A 17,717-nucleotide genomic window follows, 5' to 3' on the forward strand; every position below is an offset into this window, starting at 1 on the left:
TTTATCAAGTGGAAATCAATTATAAAAATTAAATTCTATATGTAAAATTCTGTATGTGTATGTTTAATATCTTCAATCACAATATCATGGTGATCTATGTATGGGTCTCCTCTTAAACCCCAACTTAGAATCCCCCCTTTCCCTCATTTCCCTCATCCAAAATTTCCCATCCATTTCCCATCTATCTCTCTAATCTCTATCTTCCTCCTGGTCATAGTAACTATCTTTCCTATAATTCCTTTAAAATCTCTTTGTTATTAGGCTCTCCATCCAGAGACTTCGTGCCTGTGTCAAAGTTACTGTTAAAAAAAAAGTCTCTAGCTAGCCATTTCATTTTAAGAAGTGGCACTATTATTAACAGTACCTGTACGTCGAAACAACATTGGCATTCTGCTGTCTTTTGATGAACAGGTTCACTTCACGTTGCTTCATTTGTCCAGTCGTCCTTTCAGCCCCCCAATAATACTCGTGTGTGTTGGATTGATTGAAACATGTTCCCTTCATCTTTTAAAATTCACTAACACTTCTCATGCTTTTCATCAAATGGATGGACTTCATCAGACAACCATTGATGTTTAATTACTCATTTAAAAGGCTCATTAAAAATGTGCAAATCAGCCTAACTCATACTTCATGAATATTAAATAAAAAATACACATATTTAGTACCATATTAAAAGCCTTAAAACATCTTAAAAACTCATGACATTAATGCAATAAATGCATAATAAAAATTCTTAAAACCACCTTTAATTCATGTATAAATAATTAATTTGATTTTTTTAATAAAATTAAAAAATATTAAATTATATTTCATGGAAACTTGTTACTACTTACTTTGCCCCCTCCCCCTGAAAGTTGAATATAACACTTAGTTGAATATAACACTTATATTTTCAATAGGGAGACAATATTTAGAAAGACAATATTTATCATTTTTTTCCATCCAGCTTTTTTTCTGCCACCACTCTTAAATAATGTCAATGTATAATAGCAATAACCCACTTCTGGATGTGGGTAATGCTGTATTTACCCACGGTTGTCTTTGTTTGGCCACTTGGGCTTCGCCCTCATGACCAAACCATGCCAACTGTGGGTAAATCCAGCATTACCCACACCCAGGCGTGGGTTATTGCTAAACTAAATGACACCAATTTGACTTACCAAAGCTGAGAACAGTCACACTTCACTGAAATTTTAAGTGAATGAACAAATGTTAACTGTAAGATTATCAAGATTATCTCACCTGCAGACTTTACAGAATACAGCACCACTGTAAACCATTCCTTTTCTATGCTGTGCAAGTCCCCCCCCACACACATTCCTCATGTGTGGGCTTCATCATTCCACATACCGTTACTGTACAGCAACCATATCATAATAAACCCCCTGGAAAAGAAAATGCAAGTGATGCCTTCGTCCTTTGCACTGTGTAATCTCAGAGTTGTGATATGCAAACAAAAAGACTAAAGGAGAAGCTCTACATGTATAGTCGGATGCAGGAGGCCTACAAAAACAGTGTCCAACTTACAAGTTCATACTAACCAAAGGTGTTGTTTGCTACTGCAGTTTCATAAGCTGGAACTTCACTGAATTATGACTTAAAAATAATAGGCAAATGTAGTTTTTTTTCCCCATCACTTTTTTTTAGTAAAAATGTTTTCTCATAACACATGGGCTTTCTGATTCAAAAATACATTAGTTTCTTCACTGGAACTATATTTATTAACTTTAACAAACCTGAGTTTGTATTTCCCTGTATGCAGAGCAGCTGACATTTACTTCCTGATTCTGATTCATGTGGTCTTGCATTTTGACAATGCAATAGAGTGGTAATCAGGTTGTAAGGTATAGGCATGTTTTCCATAGTCTGCAGCAGATTTCAACACATAAAGTGAACAGATTGTAGCATAATCAGTGAAACACTCAGTCAGGTATTTTGACAGTAAATCTAAATCTAACTAAACATGTTTATATTCAAATAAAAGTTACAAAAAAGAACTGGAGCAGGATTAGATTAGTTGTAAGGTGTATGGTACTTTGCATACAGTTAATAGAAGTATAACACTGTGATAAATAGCTGTCTACCATGGGTTGATAATCTTAGGAAGAAAACCAGGACTATGTAAATCACTTCCATGATAGCTTACAGTAAAGTATGCATATGTATATTATATATTAACTGGATTGAGGCTTTTCAGCAAGGTAGAAACTTCACCTGATTATGAGACTAGGTATGTTAGATATAATCTGGTCGGAAGCCAGACAGCCTGCAGTAATGATTTAAACATATGACACACTACAGTCTTCAGGGGTTGGAACAGAGTGAGAGAGAGAGAGAGAGAGGGACAGAGAGCCTGAAACTACAAACATGCATAGTTTGACATAGTGAGAGCCATTTTCCAAACTTTATGGGGATGGCTCTCAGTCTTCTATTTTCAAAAATAGATTTAACACCTTGGAGGACAAGTTGCCCTGTAAGCCTATCAGTTATTTTGGATGAGGAAAATACAGGTATGATGGCCATGACACCGTATAGGTGGAAATCCTGTGATGGACAGCCTCATGGCCATGCAGCTTTATTCACATGTCAGAGACTCACTGCCTGCAATACCAGGTATGCCATAGCCATACAGGTGTAACTGCTGCACCAAAGAAAGCTAACCAGATTCAACTGCCCCCACAAGTCCTTGGATAGGTTTGGACTATGCTCAGAATGGTTAATGCAATTCAGTAACACAGAACATGGCATAGTGAGACTTCCTTCAATTCAATACTGCCTGGTGTTAAATGATGTATTGTTTCTTCCCTATGAAATCATCATAAGGTGCCACCAGATGACAGAGAATCAGACAATAAAGTGACATCTGTTCTGCAAACAGAACATACAAGCAACATTTTCTTTGTTTTTGAACTTTATAAATATATAATTACGCTCATTTAACTAAAGTGAAAGATTAAACCCACAATGGCTTACAACATGCATTAATGTATAGGTTACTGCATTTCCAAGTTAGATGCATCAGCAGGAATTCCTAGAAAGACAAGTTGAAAAATAACTCTTACTGTCTTGCTGGTAGAGTAGTTTACAGTGATGTTTTTTTTTTTTTGCAAAAAGAAATAACTACTTATAAACATTAAAATATCAACAAAGACACAAAACATTTCAATAAAAAGAGTTGACAAAGAAGAGCTTCAAATATGCACAAAGTAGAACATACACTTAGCTGATATATAATTACAGACTAGCAGCAGTAAGAAATTATAACAACATCAAGCAGTATAACAGAACTGTACAGAATACCTACACCAAGTGTTGCAAGAAGTTTGACAGCTTCTACTCATATCGTTTGCAGCCTGACAAGGGGATGTTGCTGTGGTCTTCTTTCCTGGCTAAGAAATTATATTGCTTTCTAATATGCCCAGTGTAACCTGTTATGCAGCTATGTTGTGGACTGGTTCGATTTGAGACTATATATAAATGTGACATGGATGTCTGAGATATCCATATCTTCTGGAAGTAACTCAGATTTGGCATCAGCAAGTGAGATGCTAGTACCCATAAATTACAGTTAGCTGCAATGCGAATTCTCAATATATTCCCATATAAGCTGAACAACTCCAGAATACATGACACCACAAAAATAAATGAAATTATTCTTCAAAATTAAGTCCATAAGACACAAAATAACATGTAGCTGGTCACAAGATATAGAGCCTTTCCCCCAAGGCCTCTTCCAACCAATCTAAGCCAACATCATGGGGAATGACGTAAAACAAATCTTTTACATCAACAGTAACAAAAATAATATTGTCATAAGATTGTTCCAAATCAATATTTCTAAGAAAATCCCATGAATCCTTCAAAATAAAATTCTCCATACCCCAAATGACCTTTAATTTTTTGTCAGCATATTTGGCCAGAGGGGCTGTCATGGAGCCTTCCACAGAGACAATGGGTCATAAAGGGGGGTCTGTATGAAAAGTCTGTGAAAGAACGTAAACCTTTTAATGTATGGCTTAATGAAAAAGTGACTTTTTGTAAAGATGCACCTGGAGTGTTAGTTAATGAAAATAGTCATAATGATACTTACAATGTCAGTTTATACAAGTTGGCCGAAGTAATGGGAAAGTATAAAGCTCTCAGTATAGATAATAAGTATCTTAAGGAATGCTTAAACCGTGGTATTGTACCAAAAGGATTGAGAGTTTACAAATTTCCCAACAACATACTTGCTGGAACAGACTTGTATAAATAATTATTAGAGGTGTTCGACAACTGTGGGCTTGATGTGATTAAAATCATTATTAAGCAAAATGACTTACAAATGAAAGAGTTAGAAACAAGAATAGAACAACTAAATTCTGTTATCACTTCAGATTTGTTATATACAGTGGAGAAAGTAAAGCAAAAATATTTTGATGTTTTAGATGATATTGACGAGAAATGTATAATAAGTGACAATAGAAAAATGAAGAAATTAGACAGAGATATTTTAGAGTTTAAAGAAAATCGAAGTTATCCTAGACCTAAAACCTTGAATTTTAGAGACAGGGATGACAGGCAAAGCACTACTGAGATACTAATGAATACTGAAGGAAGTAATTATCTTAATTCCGAAAATGATGAGCTTGACCCTTTAGAGTACCTCCCTTCCGACGCTCAGAATGGTTAATGAACCAGAGAAACCCCAATTATTACCAGCAATCCTTTCGTGGTGTGAAACGAGGGGGGTGGAGGGGGAGACAATAACGAGTAGGGTTGCGAATGAAATGAATTGTGTAGACAATACCTTCACTTATTTAAATTATAATATATTTAATTATAGTAATATAGATTTGTCTAAGGACCATTTTAAATTGTTGTCTAGAGGTTTTAAATTTATTCCTTATCATAAGAATAACTTTACAAAGGTGTTACTTGATTTGAAAACTTTTACAAGGAAGTTAAATCTCCATATTTTATTTCAGAATAAAGGAAGTGACTACACGTCAGGCATTTTAAAATGCAAAAGTGAATTTATCCCCCCTTTACACCCTCAAATTATAAACTTTGATAGGGTTGTTGAAAAAGAATTAAGGCAAACATTAAATACCCCCAGGTATTATAGAGACAACCTTGATAAGGGTGAAAGGAAAATCTTAAAAGAACTTCACCCTGATAAAACTATAAGGGTTATGAAATCTGATAACAGTGGGTGGGTCAGTCATTATGGACAATATGGTTTATGAAGGTAAAATGATGAACATTTTGGGTGATACCAGCACTTTTTCAAGGGTCTCTAAGAATGAGATCAATCTAGCCTATAAAAAATAGATTTGGCTATTAATGATTTAATGCTGGAGGGACTTATAGATTTGAACACTTTCAAATATTTTAATGTGACACAGCCCAGAATTCCCACAATATTTGGAATTCCAAACATCTGTAAGGATCATACAGGCCCCCCTTTATGACCCATTGTCTCTGCGGAAGGTTCCAAGACAGCCCCTCTGGCCAAATATGCTGACAAAAAATTAAAGGCCATTTGGGGTATGGAGAATTTTATTTTGAAGGATTTATGAGGTTTTCTTAGAAATATTGATTTGGAACAATCTTATGACAATATTATTTTTGTTACTGTTGATGTAATACATTTGTTTTACGTCATTCCCCATGATGTTGGCTTAGATTGGTTGGAAAAGGCCTTGGGGGAAAAGGCCCTACACCATGTGACCAGCAACATGTTATTTTGTGTCTTATGGACTTAATTTTGAAGAATAATTTTATTTATTTTTGTGGTGAATTTTTTCACCAGAAAAAGGGGGTAGCTATGGGGGCCAATTGTGCCCCCACCTATGCAAATATAATTCTCGCCTGCTGGGAAAAGTCTTTTATTTTCATCTCTGACTATAATAATTGTTGGGTCTTATACAAGAGGTTTCTTGATGATATTTGTATCTTTTGGAAGGATGCTGAGGAAATATTGAGGGACTTTATAAAGTATATTAATGGTACTACCTCTTAAATTTACTCACAATATACAATATGACAGAGTTGATTTTTTAGATGTAAGTATTTGTAAAATTCAGCGGGGTAGCAAATCCAGGGTGTTTCGTAAGAAAACTTTTTCAAACTCATACTTACACTTTCAGAGTGCACACCTTTATCAACAAAAGAAGAATATTTTCAAGGGCCAACTCATTAGGGCCAGCCGGTTGACCTATTTACATGAGGATTTTATAAAAGAATGTGAATATTTGGAAGGGTTATTTCTTGAAAGGGGATACCCTAAGGAAATGTTGACCAACGTTAGCAATTATGTAATGAGCCTTAGAGATACCAGATATTTTCCCATTATGGGGAGAGATACTACTACTGCCCACTTGGTTAATGTGAACAATAATGATTATCAGATGTCATTTGCCATGGAATATAATTTGGATTCCAGGACCATTCAGAATATTTTTTCCAAGGAATGGGATAGGTTTAGGTCCTTAACAGACCTTAGATGTTTACAAGAACAACCTGCTAAGATTATTTACAGAAGGGGAAGAAATTTAAAAGATTTGTTTGAAAGACAGAATACAGTAACAGGTCATGAGGGAGGTAGAAAACATGGTACATTTAAATGTGGGATGTGTGGTCAGTGTAGTTTTATTTCTAATGTGAGTTATATGGAGATTAATGATAGAGATAAGGTCTTATACAGTTCTAGTTATAGTAACTGTAATACCAGTGGAATAGTATACCTGGCTACCTGTTGTCAGTGCCAGGCTTTTTACATGGGGAAGACTGAGCGAAAATTAAAAATACGTATATACGAGCATGGCTATGATATCTGGGCAAGAATTGAAAAAAAAAATGCTTTGCTTAAGCATACCCTGGAATGTGATCAGGCAAAATTTTTATTTTTTGTAATTGAAACAGTACCAAAGGATATCCAAGGGGGTTTATGGGAAGTAAAATTGGAGTACCGAGAGGTTTATTGGCAGGTCACTTTGGACTCAGGTAGATTTCCTGGGTTAAATGATTATGTTTCTATTGCCCCACTGTTAAAACTAAGGGCAGCAAAATTATGATTTTTTTTATAAAGTGAATAATAGTGAAGGTTTTAGATAATTATGCATTTTATATGTATATATGTTGGTTTTAGGCATATTTTAGATATTTATTTTAGGTGGTGAAGTCATTGTAATTATTTATTATGACCACTAGCTGATAGCATATTCATGAGGAAATTGTTTATAGAAATGCTGGAAAATTTATTTATAATAAAATGTTATTTTATTTTTTTTAATTTTTTAAACGATTTTAATATAGGAAGTTGTTTACATTTACTGTCATCCTATCAATTCATGTATTTTTATTGGTTTCTATACAGTTTTCTAATGTAGTTTTTCATGTATTTTTATTCATTTCTATACAGTTTTCTAATTTAGTTTTTCATGTATTTTTATTGATTTCTATACAGTTTTTTTAATTTAGTTAGTATTTTCTAGTCAGGGTTATTTAAGAGAAATGACAATTAAATGTATGTAATTTTATTGGTTGATTAATAATGAAGTTTCTATATAAGCCTTAATTAGTGCTTAATGTATTATTTCTGTCTGAAGAAATCTTTAGAGGGACGAAAACATATGTGCAGTGTCGGCGTTTATTTCATGTGGAAGTGATACTAAAAGCCTTCTGTCGAGCCATGTTTGCAATAGGTGACTCCTTGCAACCCTGTGTTTTATGTTACTGGTTGTTTCTGAGGGTTGTGTCTTCTGTTTTTGCTTGGTTTTGTTTTATACTTTGGTCGTGCTAACTGATTTTATATTAAAAATTGAGTTATATTGACTTTGCTTGTAAATGCTCTTAAACTGTTAACCTAGTAATCTGTTACGAATCTATGAACCTATGCATACAGTGTTCGTGAAGCAGTGGTAATATAGTGTTTTTCCTTTTTATCTGTACAACCATTTATTTTATCTTTTTCTAATTATATTGGTGCTGTCATGAGAATGGTCATGCCTAAAAAAGGCCAATACGACTGCAAGCTTATGTAGATGAACTGAAAATAAATAAAAAAGACTTATTCCAGACAGAGTACCAAGAGCATGTACACACTCACAAACACACAAACACACATTTGAATAACAGGTAATAAAGAATTGATGTGGTACCTGTGGTCTGCAGAATACAGGCAAAATGCTTAATGCTTACCACTGAAACCTGGCCAATACACATATACACACATCTATCAAAAAAAATTGTCAGTGGGATAGCAGGGATAACTGGATTGACAGAGTGTAAGAAAACACCACAATCAAATACAAATTATATACAGCATGACCAAAGCCAAGGAAAAATGTTTGCAAACAGAAACGTTTAAACACATTATCACTAAATGATGGACACATTATCTAAATACGCATTTACAGATTAATGATGCAACAGTTTACAGGGTCATCCTGAGGTACTATCACACACAAAAAGATGTAAATCAGTGAAATAATACAGCACCTTCACTATAACTACAGCAGTAGGATGACAACACAGTAACTGATTGAATACAGCAGCATCTCTACAAATTCTGAGATAACAATGTCAACATGCTAGTAGAAAAATGATCTATCCCTGCCTGTCCATTGCAGTTAAACCTATTTACATAATTATTGTGATAGTCAACAAGTGATGACACAAAATTATGCAATGCATGGTAACATGCTGCAATTAAGCACACCAAAAAATCTTTACTGAAAAGAACTACTGGCTGCCATAAACCAAATGATTTTGTACTTCTATTACCATGCCTTTTGCAGGAGTAGCTGGTGGGCAGAACAACACCGGAACTTAGAGACCGTATATTTATTTTTATTTTTATTATTTTACATTTGTTGACCGGGCTGGTCCAGCTGGATATATTTCCATTTTCAGTAGAGACCTGGGGAGAAAAGCTCCACATATAAACAACAAAACGATTTACAATGTACAAGAAATAGTATTACAATTTGAATAATGGGTAAAAGTATGAAACAAATTACATGAAACATAATACACCTACAAATCATTTTTACAGTATGAATATCTAAGGCAATTACCAATACATTGTTAAGATACATTCATATCCTCGGTTATTCTAGTTTACTCCAGTCAGTTAGTACTTCCCAGGGGTAAGCAGTAGTAGTAGAAAAAGGAGGAAGTATAAAGATAGGCAAGAATACTACTTTCAAGGATATATACAAAACCTAAGTAGTTCAGATTGCTTATGGGTGCTACTACTTCAGAGGGGTAGACAACAAAGAGTGAAAGAAAGTAGGAAGTCTAGAGATAACAGCAGAAAAATCCAGAAGATTAGTCTGGGCAACAGTAAGGGCATAGCCAGTGAGTTTTAAGGTGCTTCTTGAGACTTTGTTTAAAGAGTGGCAGGGAGGGTAGTGAGGTTAGGTCAGACAGCAAGAGGTTCCATTGTTTTACAGCATTATTGGAGAACAAGGAGTCCCCAGCCAAGTTATTAGACTTGATGGTGCTAGCTAGAAGTTTGTTGGAAGAGCGTAAGGAATTAAGATTTCTATAGGGTGCTATAAGGTTGTTCAGTATTGGTGTGTTGTTGGGTTGGTAGAAAATCCTATGGACAATGTTAAGTTGGAAAAGTATCAGAATGTTTTTTAGTTCAAGCCAGTCTAGCTGATGAAGGTTAAGACAGTGGTGAGTTCTATGTGGGTTTCCAGTGGCAAATCTAGCAATACTATTGTAGGAGTTACCTAGTTTAGTAAGATTATTTTTTTTAGATTTGTGTTAATGGGTGCAGCATAAAGAAGAGTTGAAATTAGATGGTCGTGGGCAATAGTAGTTCTGACTGGTGGAGTTAAGAAGGGTTTTATCCTATATAGGGAGCCCAGTTTTTTATTTACAGATTTAATGGTGTTATTAATGTGATTATCAAAGGTGAGGTTATTATCAATTGTGATTCCTAATAATTTGGTGGTGGAGTTGGGGGATATAAGGGTGCCATTATTGGATCAGATGGAGAAATCTAAGGGGGAGGACTTACTTGATTGATGTAAACAGTAGTAGCTTAGTCTTTTTGGCATTCAAAAGAAGGCACTGTTTCAAGAACCATGACTCTGCTGTGTTGAAAGCTGTCTTGGTTAAAGATTGAAGTTCAGATATAGAGTTGGCAGAGCATATGATCATAGAATCATCAGCATATTGTATACAGGTGGCTTGAGGGATAGCTACATGAAGGTCATTGATGAATAGAGAGAAAAGAAGAGGACCCAGAATAGAGCTCTGAGGGACTCCAAGGGAGACTGGCAGGTGGGATGATAGTTGATTCTCCCAAAGAACTGCCTGTTGTCTGTTACTAAGGTAGGACTTGAACCAGAGAATTGCTTTGGCATCTAGAGAGAGGGATGACAGAATATTTATGAGTAGGGGGTGGTTAACCAAGTCAAAGGCTTTTGACAGGTTGATAAAGAGTGCTGATGAGAGGGTGCTGTTATTAAGGTTGTTGTTAATGGAGTTGGTGACGGATAGGAGAGCTGAGGTGGTACTATGAAAAGGCCTGAAACCATGCAGGCAGTTTGCTAGAATGTTATGTTGAGTTAAGTAGTCCATTAGCTGATGGTGGATATATTTTTCCATAATATTTGCTAATGGTGAAAGGAGAGCTATATGCCTGTAGTTAGAATAGTTGTTAGAGTTACCTCCTTTATGTAGGGGGATAATGTGGGAGATTTTCCAGAGATCTGGAATGGTTCCTTCAATTATGGTACAGTTTATCAGGATGGATATAGGATAGACAACTACTTTAGCTGCTTGTTGAAGGTATTCAGATGGTAACTCATCAGCAGAGGGGGTACAAGGCTTAAGTTTGTGGATAAGTTTTTGGATGTAAGAGGTAGAGATGGGTTGTAGTTGGAAAGTTGGCCGAGAAACAGGTGGGGAGTTAGGTAGATCCGAGTTGTCTGAGGCTAGTTGACTGGCTAGAGATTGTATGGTGTCTGTGAAAAAGGTATTAAAGACATTGGCAGTTTGATGGGAGGTATTATTTTCTGACCCTAGAGGGGAAAGAGTGCTAGAGTGGCCAGGACGAAGGAGGTTATTTAAGCTTGACCAGAATTTTGTGGATTATTGTGGCGAATTTGCTGCAATTTACAATAGTAGATTTTTTTGTCAGAGAGTATTGCTTTTTTTTGTAGCATTTCTCAACTGTCTAAAGGTTTGTTGTTCAGAGGTATTTCTGGTTGCTCTCCTCTTAGCCCAGGATTTATTTCTAATTAATATTGTTTGTCTAGTATCTTTTGAGAGCCAGGGGGTAGGTTTGGACTTTATTCTAATAGATTGTTTGGGTGCATGCGTGTTGAGGATTGTTAAGAATTTGTTACTGAAATATATAATAGCCTCTTCAAGAGGGAGAGTTTTTAGAGGGTTCCAGTCACAGGCACTAAGTTCTGTTAGAAATAATACAGGGTTAAAATGTTTGTTGGTTCAGAAAATCCTATAATTGGGGGGGGGGGGGTTGGTAATGTCATTCTTTTGTCTTATGATGTAAGTAAGCATGTGATCTGCCACAGTTGTCTAAATACATTGCAGACCTTGACTATAATGAGGTGATGGCCTTTCCCCACACATCCAGAAACACATTATGTTGTGTTTGCAGTTCTACTCTTCTTCAAAATGTAGAGCAGAAGAAATTATGTCACATTCATTCTGAAGAGTGTAACACATTTGATTATGCCTGGAGTCCACATAATTTTTTGTGCATGAAATACTCCTTCTATAAGTGAGATGTGTTCTAAAAAAGTAGGCTGTACACAGATGGATGCCTTCACTTCTTATTACATTTAATTCCTTCTCTGTAAAGTCAGTCATTTACATAAGCAAACAAGGAAACAACAATTTCAGAATAATAAAGGAGCAAGCAATATCAGGGGGAGGAAACCAAATGTTAGGAGCTGCTTGCAGTGAAGAGCAAAGGTATTATCCATTTCATACATGTTTGTTAAGTTATAGTGCTTGATGTGACATCAAATGATCTGACCATTAAGAGAAATGCATCCATGATGGCTAACAAGAAGGAATGCTCTCCTAACAAGTCCCAAAACAGCCATCTGATAATCAATAATGATAAAACTTGGGCTTCAGGTAACTGCCTATATATTAACTAACCTAAAAAGCAGTTTAATAGCTGTCTCTACCCCTTTTGCGTCTTGTAGGATATTAGGGCTGCAGTGAATGGCAGCACCTTTACATCCGCTCTCCACACCTATGTGACTATGAATGGACTAGAACTGATTACCAGCTAGCGGGGGAAGGGGAATGTGACATCCATCAACAGGATCTGCTTAATTTGCAGCTCCTCCTTAGTAGGCAACACCAGTATAGTGATACCATTATCAGTGGTTATGACAGCATACAGGAATTGACTTTCACACAGAAAATAAAACTCCATGTTGAAGTTCATGACAGACAGTGTGTGTGTGTGTGTGTGTGTGTGTGTGTGTGTGTGTGTGTGTGTGTGTGTGTGTGTGTGTGTGTGTGTGTGTGTGTCTGTGTGTGTGTGTGTGTGTGTTATGAAATTGTTTTGGCATGGTTCACCACCCAGACTTGGCTCTTCTTCTTGAGGAGAGAAACAATCCCAATTTAGTTAATGTTGAAACAAACAAACGTTTCCAGACTAGTTTTATCTCGACTTTTAACATCAACTCTTGGGATATACAACACATTCTAACTAAGAACTGGTACTATATATTGAATAACGAAGAACTATTTGAAAAACTTGGAGATAGACCAAAATTTGTGTATAAACAAGGATGTAACTTAAAAGCAATATTAGAAAGGAATAATGTATCTAACAGTACTACAAGATTAAAAGGGTGTTTTCAGTGTGGGTTTTGTAATTACTGTAGAGAAGTGAAAGTCTTGAACTCCTTTCTGATCAGGAATAGGAAATACTACATTCATCACAGACTCAACTGCGAATCCAAATCCATAGTTTACTTGGCCCAGTGTAATTGCTGTGAGGCATTCTATATCGGCAAAACCGATCGTAGATTCCGGGACAGAATCTACGAACATTTGTATGCAATCAGAAAAAACAAAACAGAGAATGCCCTAGCGAAACACTGTACAAAAAACCCAGGCCATAGTTTTTACTTTGTAGCTATAGATGAGGTCGCACATTCTATAAGAGGTGGACCAGTTTCTTTATTGCTTGAAACCTGTGAGTTAGAATGGCAGTTGATGTTAAACTCTTTTAGTTTTCCGGGTCTGAATGATCATTGTAACATCTCCTGCATTTTAAAAATGAGAAATTACAGAAGATAAAACTTGTACTTTGTAAATTTGGAACGTTAGTTTATCATACTGTTTTATAAGTATGAAGAAAACTAAAGCCATTTTTGTACTATTATTTTTGTACTTTATTATATATATAGTTTCTTTACTGCTGATATTAAGTATTTCCAACTTTTAAGATTTGGTTAGACATTGCAATATTAACAGTTGAATATATTGTTCACACTTTTTAGATTAACAGCTTTGTTTTGGTGGTATGAGTGTTGGTTATTGAATTGTTAACTATATGCCATACACTGTATACTAAAAATATAAAAAACAAAGCTTAAAATGTTTTGCAATATTTACTAATGTGGGGTGCTACTTTTTAAATATGAGACAATGTTTACTTTTATGTCGTTTTTTTATATATAGTACATGGACTATGGATATATTTCCACTGTGTACCTTTAAGGTTTTAACTAATTAGTTGACGTAAAAGGACGTGACTATATATTTGAAATTTGGTGGTACTATTTGAAAATTCAGTTCTGATGAAGCTACAGCTGCGTCCGTAGCGAAAACGCTTTTGTTTTTTATTAAAAATTGCATTCAAACTATCACAGCTTGTTCATTTGGACCTTGTTTTCACCCTCCAGGGTATTTCAACAATTTTGTGGATTTTCTCTGATTACTGGAACTTGGGAGCAGCCGTTTTTGTACCTTCTTAATACAAACTGAGCCTAGGTTTTTCATAACAGCACTGTCTCAACCACCTTGTGTCCTAGACTACCACACAGTACATCATACCAGACTTGGCTCTTCTTCTTTGCATCCTCCAGAACAATGGTAGCAATGGGAGCAAAGGGGTTCAGTGTGTGGCCCCTTCCAATGAACTAGCTAAGCTCCTTGACAGTGGGTACGGTCATTATAATGGCCATGCCTCTATATACTTTATTTAATTTGTACATGAAATTCCAGGAGTCTTTGCTACTTCTGCATTTTCCTGATAGTACATGCAGCCATTGACTATGAGTCTCTTCTTACCCTTTTGAGATTTCTTTATGTGTGCAGGCTGATCCCCAAGCCTATCAACAAAGCAATACATAGACTCCCTCTTTTGGGTGGTGTCCCTTGTACTTTTTACCCAGACCTCTGTGTCCCCTCTGCTACATAGTGTTTCATTACAGGTTACACTGTTTGGGTCAGCAGTAACTGGTTTGGAATAGTATCACATAGCTATGTAGACATGTGCTGCTAACTCTATTGAATGTGTACTTGACTGCTGAAATATATTCCTGCTTTTTAATGCTGCACGCTGTAGCCAGTCAAAATGGAGTACTGTACAAATGAACATCCAGACTCTTTTATTCTGCCCCATTTCATACTGCTGGTATCTCATTCTCTTGCATAATATATCTAGTTTTACTCCTCTCTACCTAAAGATGCCATTTTTTTCCTGCCTGCAGTACATGTGGATGGGAGATGCAAGCACTATGTATTTACCTTCTATATACCTGTGATACACAGTCTGAATAGCACTGGTGTTAGCATATATTTTAAACATTGTTTCACCTTGTGTAACAGGTTGGATGGAGTACAACAGACAGGTCACAGAGTTTAGGTCTCTGCAAAGCAATGGCTGTCTGTTTATTTTGCTTTGATAGTGGCAACTTGCAATTTTAATATATATTTCTTGTCATAATAGTAATTCTCACTGCTGTTTGCACTGGCCAGCCTAATGTGATATTTTCTGAGCATGTGTCTATTTGTTGTTTGCTTCAGCTTCCTGTTTTCCTTCTGGTCCACCATTGACACCCTCTTAAAACCAAGAAAAACATAGGCTAATCCCTTTCCCAATCTGTCCGATCAAGATACAGAATTTAGCTTCACCGCATATTTGATAAATGCAGCTGATGCTCTAATACAATGTCACCCACATCACTCCTCTCTGTCCTTTCTTCCTGATTTTGTAAATTCTGTATTTTTTAACCTAAAACCTCTCCAGTTAAAATTATCAAAAATCGTCCTGGCAAGCATAAACTTCCACTATGGCTGCAGACAATCTCCCTGCTGAATACCTAAAACTCACTGCTAAACCTCTCTCTCTCTCTTCTTATTTTCATACTCAGAAATTGCTGTTCTATAACTGGTCACTGTCCCTATTTTATGGAAACAAGCATATCTTAGAAGATTCATATATAATCAAGCCCTTTAATACCTTCAAGTTAACAATCTTCTTTTATCTACAGAACACGGCCTTTGTCCCGACTAATGTATGACTACATCCTTGCCTTCTTTCCTCAACACTATTTGTCAAGGAAGGAAGGAAGGAATGAACATAAATATATTTCTTCTGTCCTCCTTAATCTCTACAAGGCATTCAGTATTGTTTCTCGCGTTAAATTAATCTAAGCTCTTTCTTCTCTAGATTTCTTCTCCTTATCTCCACATAACTGGTTTACTAGATACCTCTCTAATTACACTCCATCAGTCAAATAGCACTCTGCCTTCCTTACTTATTTGCTGGTATGAACAGGTATCCCACAATGCTAAATCCTTGGTCTTTGACTATTAAGTTTATTTACAAGTAATCTTTTTTATTTTCTCTCTCTCATTATGCTAGGCTTATCCAATATGCTGCTGAGGATATTCTTATCTGATCTGCAACCACTTTATCCTCACTACAATACATTACCCAATAATTACTTACTTCCATTGAGACCTGGTAAACTCACTATCAACTGCCCATAAACCCTAAGAAAAATAAACTAATGCTCTTTACTCCTAGCTTAAGCACAAATATTAGGACTAATTTTACAATGTTCTCCTCCCAAAACATTCAGCTGGAACTAGTCTCCCAAACCAAACTGGTAGGTGTTATTTGTGAAGACAATTGAAATTTGATGTTCATATTCAGAATGATGGAGAAAATCATTGTAAACACAGACCTACACAGAGCCTCTAGCTTTCTCACCAAACACTCTTGCAAAACCACAGCTACATCCTACTTATAGGAAGTAGCCTACACTTTGCTTCTCCTGTTTTTACAAATACGAACACTTCACAGATATGGAAATTGGAGACATGCTACAAAAAATTGCTAAATTTGCAACCAAGATGTCTAATTTAACTAATCACTGTCTATCCCTCCCAAAATGAAATTGCCTTGGATTCTCAAGCTATCTCATCTTCTGCCAGTTAAAACATGCCCATGACATACTCTAACTTCCTAAGAAGCATACTTCACTTAATTATTTACTACACTGCTACAATCCTTTAAGACCCCTCTGTTCTATGGATGCAGACCTTGCCATTGTCAAAAACTCATAGAATACTTTAAATGACTCCTTATAGTCTGCATACATATCAAAGATCAGGAACTCACTCCCAACTACCATTCTCAAATATCATCCTCCAATACTTCAAAGTCAAACTAAAGGATTTTCTACTACACTTTTGGCTCTGTTGGTGTGCCTGTTTACCAGAGTAAGCTTACTGTTCCATAATCTATTATTTTCCTCTTTGGACTATTTTGCAAATGCTGGCTCTTCCTTACAGACAGTCCTTCCAATCAGTTTTAGGCAGAGTGTGTGTGTGTGTGTGTGTGTGTGTGTGTGTGTGTGTGTGTGTGTGTGTGTGTGTGTGTGTGTGTGTGTGTGCGCATGTGTGTGTACTGAGTGACAGGAACGGAGAGAGGGAGAGAGAATAAAAAGAAGAAACTCTATGATAAAGAGGGGCTATTTGGAGAGAGGAAGATATAGGTGAGAAATCCATGTAAAAATGTGACTAATGGTGAAAGAGTGTGCATGTGTGTTTATATGTGCTACCTTCAGTCTTTTCAGGAGGTACCCTGTACTCCCTAATCTTTCTTATATAATTATTTCTATATTATTTAATACAGTCTTCCAGTCTTCTCTTAATATAACCTATCCATCCTCATTTTCTTACATACTATTTTTCTTAGCTGTCCTTTCTATAACTATATAACTATTACTAATGTCCTTAATCCAGTTTATTTCATCATTTTAATTAAACTGCTGTCTTTCTCATTGCTTTCTTTTTTAATATATGTATACATACACACACACACACACACACACACGCACACACATATATATATAAAATATTCATATGTATATTTTATATATATATATATATATATATATATATATATATATATTTTTTTTTTTTTATTGTCAACTTTGCTGTCGTCAATGTTTAATTTTAGAGAGATACTCCACAGGCTGCCAGTAAAAAGTAATCTGTCATGGCCCAGTCAGAGTAATCAAATGAAAATAAAATAGAATAAATATATTTCAGTCTCCTTGGCTTGTAGCACCGCTGCAGGTTGTAGCAGAGTGTTGTGTAATGTCCACCATATGTGACAATGCTGCCAATTTCAGCTAGTTCCATCATTTACAACTGCTAAAACCAATACACTAGCACAGGTGAAGGATCTCTGTTTGTGA

At 35.8% G+C, this 17,717-nt stretch overlaps 1 protein-coding gene across 1 annotated transcript in view; it reads right to left on the reverse strand.

Annotated features, from left to right (window-relative positions):
- The window catches only part of LRP1B (LDL receptor related protein 1B), a gene marked incomplete at its 5' end in the record, with an annotated part of 5,941,474 nt that overhangs the window by 1,544,436 nt on the left and 4,379,321 nt on the right, over positions 1–17,717 (reverse strand). The window lies entirely within an intron of this gene.

This window comes from Protopterus annectens, chromosome 6.part0 (genome assembly GCF_019279795.1).
Source record: "Protopterus annectens isolate FY-2018-M chromosome 6.part0, PAN1.0, whole genome shotgun sequence".
NCBI lineage: Eukaryota > Metazoa > Chordata > Ceratodontiformes > Protopteridae > Protopterus > Protopterus annectens.